This window comes from Cibotium barometz, chromosome 2 (assembly GCF_041138505.1).
Source record: "Cibotium barometz isolate CiBa-2024 chromosome 2, ASM4113850v1, whole genome shotgun sequence".
Lineage (NCBI taxonomy): Eukaryota > Viridiplantae > Streptophyta > Polypodiopsida > Cyatheales > Cibotiaceae > Cibotium > Cibotium barometz.
Window position 1 is genome coordinate 6484479 of NC_141047.1, and position 11165 is coordinate 6495643.

The 11165-nt window shown below is 42.4% G+C and overlaps 1 pseudogene; it reads left to right on the top strand.

Moving 5' to 3' along the window:
- Positions 1 to 2177: 2177 nt before the first annotated feature.
- Positions 2178 to 5843, top strand: LOC147640587 (uncharacterized; annotated as a pseudogene).
- The last annotated feature ends 5322 nt before the right edge of the window (positions 5844 to 11165 follow it).

Consider the following 11165-nt stretch of genomic DNA (forward strand, 5'->3'; position numbering starts at 1 on the left):
GTAAAAGTGAAGGGATGAACAACTCAAGGTAGAATTAAATGGAGCTTGGGATAGCTGAATTGTTGATGGTGTGAAAGAAAAAGCACAGGTATGGAGGCTTCTATATACCAAAGATTATTATGAGTAATTACAGTGAAAACGTCCCTCTAAAAGGCATGTGAAAGATTACATTTTTTAAAAGTGGTGCCAAATCTTAAACTACATAGTTTCAATTCAAATAAGCAAGTTGTTCGAACTCAAGTATTTGTTTGCCAAACATAAAACTCCAAAAAAGGGTTATGTGAACTTTTAATCAAAGGTTTCATAAATTTAATTGTGAAACTTTTTAAGGGATACAATAATATGTTCTTGACATCAATATTCATAGTTTTGAGTTTTTCCATATCTTTATCTTAATCGTTTGAATATAACTCGAATATAACCATAGTAGCAATCTTGGTCCTTTAAAAGGTATACCATAGCTCAAGGGGGCGTGCAAGCATGTATTTAAAATACCATTTCTTTAACACAAATGCCCCACCAACCCCCCCCAATTCTTGTATACATGTTTGGAGTTTGAATTAGTGCAATGCTACATATGTATAAAGTGGAACCCCCCACCCACCGAGTACCATGGAAAGTGAGAAGGAGACTTTTATACCTCCATGCTGTATTTTTGGGGATTAGTTTTTAAAGCTTTATGTCGTAAATGTTTCAATAGTCTTTATCAAAACTGCCAATGAACGGTTGATAATTACGTGTCTTTATGATGTCACTACGCCGTGAAAAAACACTTTTGCTAGCAGAAAGGGTGTTATGCCATCAGACCACACCTAATGCCTTCCAAAATGCACATCTTGTTGTTGTAACCAGTTAAAATGAAGTTTAAAGCAATGCTGAACAAATAATGTGTCATGCTTTTTTATTATCAAAAATGTAGAAATGTATCTCCTTTATCATGTGGTTATCCTCTTTGTTGTGATGTATATAACAATAGTGCACTGATCATTATACCAATGCATTGATTGGATTTCATTTTTCTCTTTGAACGTGTCGTTCTCAGCAAAATCCATAGCCGAAACTATAGCATCCTCTAGGAAGTTCCTCAAACATTCTCTAAACAACTCTGTTTTACCATCTATACCTAAAATTGTGCACAATGAACGTTTTAGTATGTTGCTACAATAAGTTCCCGATTCTACAAATAGGAAACTCCTTATGAGACAATACCTTTTGATTTTATTTTTTTCTTGTTTGTTCAGACTAGCATCCATATCTTCAAATAACTTAATAACACTATTCATGTTTCTACCCTTCGGCACAATTTCATTGCCCTAACACCATAGTTTTTACATTTTCCCATAATGTAATCCAGCTTATGAATCATGCTATTGGGTGGCCTTGGACGGACATAGACAAGCTTCCCATAGTTGTGTCCCCATTGAATGCATGATGAGATGCTGTATAACTGCCTCATATTGTACAAGGATAGCAAATCTCACAAACACGTTTGCAACTTGGTCCATGTAATCCAAATACCTCCATACGAGGCCGGTTCATGGCTTCCTTTAAGTATAGCATTTGAACATAGATAATGCAATAGCACGTGTTCATATCCTTCAACTTGCACACAAAGAATTGTTTCAACTTCTCAAAACAATGTTGCCCAACTTTGGCCTTTGATAACATTGACTTGAATCTCATATAAAGCTCAAAGGATGGCACGTACGCGCGAGGATGGTGACATTGATGAGCGAGAGACAAAGAAAATCTACAGAGCAGTTTCTCAGTGCTGGCGCAAACAAACAAACCGGCTTTTTGAGGGCTTTCAAACAAAGATTTTACAACAGCTCCTCCGTCATCCAACGCTCTCAGTGTCGCAGCACATGTCAGAGACAGTTGAGAGACTCATTTTCTCTAACATTTGTCATACATTATCTGAGGTGAAGACACCCCATTCAAATAACGAGTTGTTTTTAAAGCGGGCTATTGTCGTGGCATGCCTCAATGGCGCATTTGGTGTTGACAATCAAATGAGTGGTAGAGAAGTTGCCAAGGCTTTAGGAGTTCATTGAAGGAATGTCATTGCGGCCAATTTTTGGCTGCAACATGAAGCGGAGGAAGGGTCACTTCCCTTGGATTCTTGTCACCGTCAATTGCATAGGGCAAGCACCATCACCAATGAAATCAGGGAAATCATGTTTCAGTTTTGGTCGGTGGAAACTCGCATCTCCCCAAACAAGAAAGATGTTGTTCGAAAGAGGATAGGCAAGAGTGCACATGTACTGCATCCAGTGCATCTACTCGATTTGCCTCAGGTATATCACTATGTTGAGAGTGCATCTACTCAATTTGCCTCAGGTATATCACTATGTTGAGAGTGTGTTGTAAGAGCTACAGAGTTGCTCGCATATGATTGATAGTGTATCCGGTTATGCTCTTCTATACGATACTGATTTCTAAATGTCAGTGGTTTAGAGTGCTACAGTACTAAAATTTTGTATGATAGGGCATTAGAGTGCTTTACCATGCTTCCAAATGTTTGCAAGTGCCTCACAGTGCATTACAATGCTTAACCATGCACTATAGTGCTTTACGAAGCTTTACAATTGATTTTAGATGCTTTTGAGTGCTTCATGGTGATTCCAAGAAATTCCAAGTCATGAGTGCATCTTAGTGCTTCTGAGCATTTTCAGACCACTTCTGAGTGCCCGACAGTGCACTATATTGCTTAACCATGCTTTATAGTGCTTGACATACTTCTTCAAGTGATCACAAGTGCTTCTAAGTGGTTCATAGTTGTTCCAAGTAATTTTATGTCATTCCAAGTGCATCTAAATGTTTATGTGTGCTTCTAAGTGCCTTTTGTTGCTTCTGAGTGCTTAATAGTGCTTCAAAAAGCTGCCAGGTGCCTGAGAGTTCTTCCAAATGCTTCCAAGTGCTTATGCTCGTAATGGCTTAACAGAGCTTCAGAAGTGATAACAGGAGCTTCTAACTGCTTCCAAGTGCTTGTAAGTGCTTGTAAGTGCTTCCAAGTGCATCTAAATGTTTCTGTGTGCTTCTAAGTACCTTTTGTTGCTTCTGAGTGCTTAATAGTGCTTCAAAAAGTTGCCAGGTGCCTGAGAGTTCTTCCAAATGCTTCCAAGTGCTTAAGCTTGTAATGGCTTAACAGAGCTTTAGAAGAGCTTCTAACTGCTTCCAAGTGCTTGTAAGTGCTTCCAAGTGCATCTAAATGTTTCTGTGTGCTTCTAAGTGCCTTTTGTTGCTTTTGAGTGCGTAATAGTGCTTCAAAAAGCTGCCAGGTGCCTGAGAGTTCTTCCAAATGCTTCCAAGTGCTTATGCTCGTAATGGCTTAACAGAGCTTCAGAAGTGATAACAGGAGCTTCTAAGTGCTTCCAAGTGCTTGTAAGTGCTTGTAAGTGCTTGCTTGCTAGTGCTTGCTAGTGCTTCTAAGTGCTTCCAAGTGCTTCCAAGTGCTTCTAGTGCTTGCTAGTGCTTCTATGTGCTTCTAAGTGTGCTTCCATGTGCTTCTAAGTGCTTCCAAGTGCTTGCTAGTGGTTCCAAGTGTTTGCTAGTGGTTCTAAGTGCTTCCAAGTGCTTCTAAGTGCTTGCTAGTGATTCCATGTGTCTCTAAGTGCTTCCATGTGTCTCTAAGTGCTTCCATGTGCTTCTAAGTGCTTCCAAGTGCTTCCACATGCTTTACTTGCTTCTAAGTGTTTGCTAGTGTTTCCAAGTGCTTCTAAGTGCTTCCAAGAAATTCCATGTTATTCGAAGTTCATCTAAATGGATCCTCAAAGAGTGCTTTATAGTGCTTTACAACCATTTACAAGTGCTGCCAGGTGCAGAAAGTGCTACTAAGTGCGTCTAAGAGCTTTACCCAATGAGTGTCATAGCTTTACACTGATTAAAAGTGCGTCATAATACTTACCAATGCTATAGGTTGCTTCAGAATGATTTATAATGCTTGATAGTGTGTCTAAATTTGTCTTCTTTGTCACAAAGGGACTTCTATATGTGGTTCCAAGTGGCTCATCCTAACATAAGGATCTCCCTCAGATGTTTTGAGGGTCTAAAGCCATACTTCATATGCAAGTTGAAGGACCGCAACACTTGTTGCTGTGAATACCATGTGCAGCTTGTCTACTTCAAGGAAGCTCTTAATCAGATGCGCGAGGGAAGATATGGGCTACATGGCCGGCCATGCAGTTGTTGCAGATGCCTTGTTTGCAGTTCTCATGATGGAACAGCACAATGCGCGGTCTCCAATGCCACATTTCCAAGCTTGACAGACCTGTGGGAGTCTGTATTGTGCCCAAAACCCATTGACTATGCTTATCACCGTAGACAATGTCTTTTGGGTACATGCCAACGTTGTGGCATTAAACAGATCTCCTTGTGTCCACATGAAAAAGCGATGACATCTCTATGATGATTGTCAAGCTTTTTGACGACGTTCCTACATAGGAAGTGGATGAGAACGGTCAAGCAAAAACTCAGAAAGATCTTGTTGTTCGCCAAGTCAGCCCAAGGACTTTCACTTCCTTGCTTTAAAGCAAATTGGGAAACTTCATCAAACACAATTATAAGTACAGATGGCAAGCTGAACAATTCAAAGAGTGTTTGGATAAATTTCCAGATGATGTAGTGGTGTCGGTAGTGGATTTTGCAGAGAATTACTCCTTCAAGGTGCATAATGAAATTCAATCAATGCATTGGTATTCAACTCAGGTGACAATCTTGGTCCACATTTCGTACCTGCGTGATGTGCTTGGTACCATTCGGAAGACAAGCCACTTCTACATCTCTGATGACAAAATCCACGACACTTTGTTTGTGCAGCACTGCTTTATTTTGCACAATGAGTGGCTGAAAGCTCAAGGATGCAGTGTCAAGCGACACTGGGTGTGGTCTGATGGCGTTGCTTCACAATTCAAAGCAAGGCGCCCTTTCTATTTTGTAGCCCGATACTTCAATATGACAGGTATTGAGATGATGCATAGTTTCTTCGCATCCGGCCATGGGAAGGGCGAGCACGATGGGGTTGGTGTGGTGCTCAAAAGAGCTCTCACACAGGAGCAGCTGAAATCTGACGGATGGGTGTTACATAACGCTTCAAGTGTGGTGGCATTCCTCAACGCAACCCTCAGGAAAGAATGTCCATTGACAGGGAAGAAAGTCGATCGTAGATTCTGGGAGGTCAAGCTCGGTGATGTAGACAGAGATAGAGAGTGGGATTGCATGCGGATTAAAGGGTCTCGATCCTTCCACTCTGTCAATGGCTACAGTCAATCAGATATGCACGGGCTATGGTGTAGACCATTGTCCTACTTTTGCCATGCGTGCATGAAAGGCCAATGGAGGAGATGTGTAAACAAGGACCACGTTGAGAGGTGGTAGTATTTGCGAATACAACCAACTCTCAATGTTCAAAACGATGGAGAAGCATCCAGCGATGATGAGTTACCAGGAGCCCCCATGTATGCTGGTCACCATGACGACCTAAGTGATGCCTTGATGGTTGGCCAGAACTTCGCACTGAATGCAGAAGAGCCAGTGCAGACTTCTACATCTTGAAGTGCACTAAAACCAAGCGCTTGATCATCAAATCTGAAAAGGATGAATGGCATAACTGTATTCAAAAGAACTCATTTGTCGTTGAGGGACTCTTCTACGACAAGGTAAATGGCCAAGATGACACCTACGTTCTTTTGGATGACAAGCCCCTTGCTTTTATCTACTCCCACCTGCTGCGATGCATCAGGTTTTCGATGTGCTCGGTAGAAGGTGAGCCTAATGTATATGAATTGTCAAATGATGTATTTGAACAAATCTATAATAGCATGCCCCCAGAGGAGAAGTTGTAAGTTCTAACTTTCAAGCTAGCACAATGCGTCCTCCTAAGAAGCACTATTTCGCACGTTCAACTCTTTGATAGCACTTTCAGTAGTAGACAAGCACTTTAAGACCACTTGACAAGCACTTCTAGTACCTACACAAGCACTTCTAGGATCTACACAAGCACTTTCAGATTACTTGAAAAGCACTTTAAGTACCTAGACAAGCACTTTAAGTAACTAGACAAGCACTTTCAGACCACTTGACCAGCACTTCTCAAACAATTGAAGTACCTACACAAGCACTTGACAAGCACTTGGAGGCCACATGGTAAGCACCTGTCAGGTACTTTTAGTACCTAGACAAGCATTCCATACCACTTGACAAGCGCTTTATGCACCTTGACAAACACTTTCAGATTACCTGACCACCAGCAGTTAGCCAGCACTTTCTAGTACCTAGACAAGCACATGTTTAGTACTTTCAGACCACTTGAGAAATTCTTGTCAAGCACTTCAGTACTACCTGGACAAGCACTTTTAGTATCTAGACAAGCACTTTCAAACCACTTGACAAGCACTTTTAGTGTCTAGACTAGCACTTTTAAACCACTTGACAAGCACTTCAGTACCTAGACAAGCACTTTCAAACCATCACTTTCTTAAGAGTCCACAAAATGCAACCACAGTATAAACTAAAGAAAATGACACCAGATTGATACAAAATTGTTCCAAGGTCAAAACCATTTTTGTTTGTATATATGTCAAGGAGTGTTGGAAGTTAGCCACACAATAAAGGCACGGTGTCAGAGTACATTAAGCTACACAGTAAGGGCATGGTGTCATGGCAGTGAAGGGCCTACAGGTAGTCCTTTGTACAATGGAAAAAATGCCAGCAAAAGCACTTCTAATTTGCTGTTTTACTCTTTGGGGACGCTTATACTTTCTTTCTTTAGGATCCAAGTTGGGGGCTTCAATTTCTTTCATTTCCTCAATATTGTTCCGCACGATTCTCCAATTCGACCGTTGCAAGGCATCATCCCTGACATCAAAAGGGCACTCTCTGACAGTTTTTGCTCTGTTAGCACTTTCTTCCCACTGCAACACAAAGTCAGCCACATCCTGTTTCAAAAAATTTTCCCACTACCCCTCAGTCTGCTTCTCCACTTCAGGAAGGATCACATAGCATGCAGGATCATTAGAGTACATTTTATACAATGAGTCATCTAGCACAAGTGTATTTGTCTTATTGAATTTCGGGAAAAGATGCCAGAAGGTATCCAGGTTTTTCAAGAACATTGGCCTAGGAGGATTATCAAAGCGCCAAGTGCAAACATGGCAAGCGACAGCCATCCACTTATGCATTTCTTGGCTTGAGGCAGGCACTTATCCATGGCTATCTCCAATTCCTTGCCTCTGTGGGGGAGTTCCACACAAATATCTCTACAACCTGACTCAACACAAGTAAGAACACCTCTGCATCCTGCCGTACGTAATAGGTGATGTTCTCATCCTCACGGACTTTGGAAAAGTACAGCGTTGAGACATTTGGGAGAATCTTTGTCCTGCGCTTATCGTGCACGCACAAAAGAACCTTGTTGAAGTCAACAATGACTGCCAGGTATCGAGAGTCATTGAAGCGTCGAAATTGATAGCGTGGAGGACAGTGCTCAATGTGCTCTACCTCATCAGTGGGTGGTAGGGTTTTCGAGCCAACAACTTGAATTTTAACTACATGCACAACAATTAAGATGGTTAGGACACGCACAGACACTGAGACAAAGGACTTATATATTATATTGCCGCAAAATAATGCGGCTTGCATGAGCAAAAAGCTACAAAGCACATGGCAGATAATAAACATCGGCCGCATGTTTGCTTGACAGCAGCTGGCCACCACAGGCCACACAAGATCCACCAATGAGGACAGTGTCAGCACCTAGGACAGACTTGGCAGAGGCGGGGTAGGCACTAGAAGGGCTCTCCCCTCTCTCTTCAAGAAAGTGCATGCCTCCTTCACGAAGGAGGCTTGTCTCCTCAGCTCACATAACACATGCTCCATTTCCTCAACCGAGGCCTGCACATAATGAAAAACAACCAGCCATCACAACTTTTAAGCATGTGTAAGTGGTTTGAGCACCTGTCAGTGGTCTGTGCAGTGCCCTAAGGTCTAAGCACCAGTGAGTGGTCTAAGCACTTGAAAGTGGTCTAAGCACTTGCAAATGATGCAACCACTTGCAAGTGGCTCTTCCAAGTGTTCTAAGCACCTATTAAAGGTCTTAGAAATTGTATGTGCTTTGTGCTTTTGCTAGTGTTTTAAGCACTTGCAAACAAGTGGTATGAGCACTTGAAAGCGGTATGAACACTTGCAAGTGGTCTTGAACTTTGCTAGTGGCTCTTCCAAGTGTTCTAAGCACCTATTAAAGGTCTTAGAAATTGTATGTGCTTTGTGCTTTTGCTAGTGTTTTAAGCACTTGCACACAAGTGGTATGAGCACTTGAAAGCGGTATGAACACTTGCAAGTGGTATGAGCACTTGAAAGCGGTATGAACACTTGCAAGTGGTCTTGAACTTCGCTAGTAGCCTAGGCACTTGCAAGTGGTATGAACACTTGCAAGTGGTCTTAGAACTTGCAAAAGGCATGAACACTTACAAGTGGCCTTAGCACTTGCAAGTGGTATGACCACTTGCAAAAGGTATGACCACTTGCAACAAGTGGTCTTAGCACCTTCAAGTGGTCTAAGCACTTGCAAGTGGTATGAGCACTTGAAAGTGGTATGAACACTTGCAAGTGGTCTTGAACTTTGCTAGTGGCTTAGGCACTTGCAAGTGGTATGAACACTTGCAAGTGATCTTAGAACTTGCAAAAGGCATGAACACTTACAAGTGGCCTTAGCACTTGCAAGTGGTATGACCACTTGCAAAAGGTATGACCACTTGCAAGTGGTCTTAGCACCTTCAAGTGGTCTAAGCACTCGTTAAACTTCTAAGAACTTGCATGATTTCTATGCACTTGCTAGTGATGTAAGCACTTACAGTGGTATAACACTTGCAAGTGGTCACAGCACTTGCAAGTGGTCTCAATACTTATGAGTGGTCTATGAACTCGATGACCTCTAAGCACTTGTTGCCAAGTGATGCAAGTGAAACAAGCACTTGTAATAAGTGGTGTAAATGCTACTTTCAAGTTCTTAAATCACTTCCAAGTGCATATATCACTTGCAAGTGCTTGGACCACTACTTAAAGGATAGAAAAATGCTTGAGTTTTCAAAAGTACCTGCATAGTGGACACCTCCTCCTTCATCTCTGCACAGCAGACGTCACAGCACCAGAAGCCACTGATACCACCCTCTCCAGCACTCCTATCTCAGCTTCCTTCTTTAGAATGAGAGCTTCATTTTCTAGGGGAGATTCTTTTAATATCTCCATGTCTGCTCTAAGTCTCTCCATCTCTACTATAATCGGGGCATAGGCCGAATAGGTGTCTTCGTTGCGTAGCCACAGATCCCTCTTCTCTGCTAAGACCAATTTAGCAGAACCAACCTTCGCTTCAGCAATATGGGCCTGCCCATCAAGATCTTCAGCAATTCTACCTAACCATTCTATGTATAGGAGCTGGGATGCAACCTCAGTCGGTTTTGCAAGGTGATTAGACACTGTCAAGGCGTAGGAGTCAACAGCATGCTCTGTTTGTCCATATAAGATAGAAACACCGTAATCGGACATGAACTTCCTCACTTTGCGATTCAAACCTCCCCGTTGAGCCTTCACATTCTCCAAGACCATACCACCCACCATAACCCATGCAATCTTGTGACTTTCGAGTTGAGCTTTAGCAGCTGCACAATTCTCAAAGGTAAACCCCCTAGCAAACTTTGTCATTAGTTCCCCATTAGAGGGAGCAGCCTGGTACACTTTCTGATATAAAAGACGGCAAGCGTCGTATAGGTGATTCTGCACCATATGCAGGAAGACCTTTGTCTTCTTCTTTTCGAGAACTTTGAAGACAGTCAGCCACTCCTCAGGTGGCAAATCCTCGATAGTAAGGTCTTTGGGGAGCTTGCCCTCCATGCTCAAGCCGTACTTAGCATGCAACTCTGTTGAGTAGCAAAAACGGGAGAGCTTTACGTACTCAGATGATGCTGTCAATAAGAGAACAAGCAAACGTTAGTTCTCAGGGGGAGCATGCATTGACAAGGAAACAATGTGCAAACAAAAGCCAATGGAGGAGATATGTAAGAAGGATATGTGCATGCAGCAGACATGGAAGACGAGCACAATACTTTTTCGAGCGAACTTTCCTATTGGGGGGCTACATGTTGTCTGGGAAGCTTCACCTTGCTCTGGCATCGGTGAAGGGGTCTGCACGACTGAGTCAGCATCCACAAAGGGTCTCTTGCACCTCCTAGGGGGGTGTTCTTCTTGGGGGTGGAATCACTCATCTCTGTGCACACGGCTGTGAAACGGTGAAACCGTGAGTGATGCGAGGCAGCAAAGGGATGAATGGGCAGGAAGCTCGCTTGGTGAGAGGGAATGCAGGAACGGAGCAGAGGGAGAAGAGGAGTAGAGGTAGAAGGGGACACGCGCGACAGGCCAAATCAATGTATGCTTAAAAGAGGGTGGCCCGTTTCCTTTTCATGATGGCCCACTATTTTCCATATTAAGAGAAGGGAGGCACCAAATCATTGCATGCTTTGAAGAGGGGGGCCCAATGAATTTTATGATAGCCCACTATTTTCTATATTACTAATTTTAAAAACACTAAACTTCCCTCCTTTTAGGGGCTATTGGTGGTACCACCAAAAGGTGAAAAAAGTGGTACCACCTATACATGCTTTCACCCATGCATTATGTTTAAAGCACTATGCGTTATAAGCACTATGCGTTATACAAGCCTTATGCAAGCCATTACGCAAGCCTTGTATAAAGCATTATGCATGAGGCCTTATGCATAAGGCTTATGCATAAAGCACTATGCATAAGGCCTTAAGCATGAGGCCTTAAACATAAAACTATGCATGAGGCCTTATGCATAAAGCACTATGCATAAGGCCTTAAGCATGAGGCCTTAAGTATAAAGCTATGCATGAGGCCTTATGCATAGGGCTTATGCATAAAGCACTATGCGTAAGGCCTTAAGCATAAAACTATGCATGAGGCCTTATGCATAAAGCTTAATGCATAAGGCTTATGCATAAAGCTTATGCATGAGGCCTTATGCAGCTTATGCATTAGGCCTTAAGCATGAGGCCTTATGCATAAAGCTTATGCATGAGGGCTTATGCATAAATCTTATGCATGAGGCCTTATGCATAAAGCATGCATGAGAATTATGCATAAAGCATTATGCA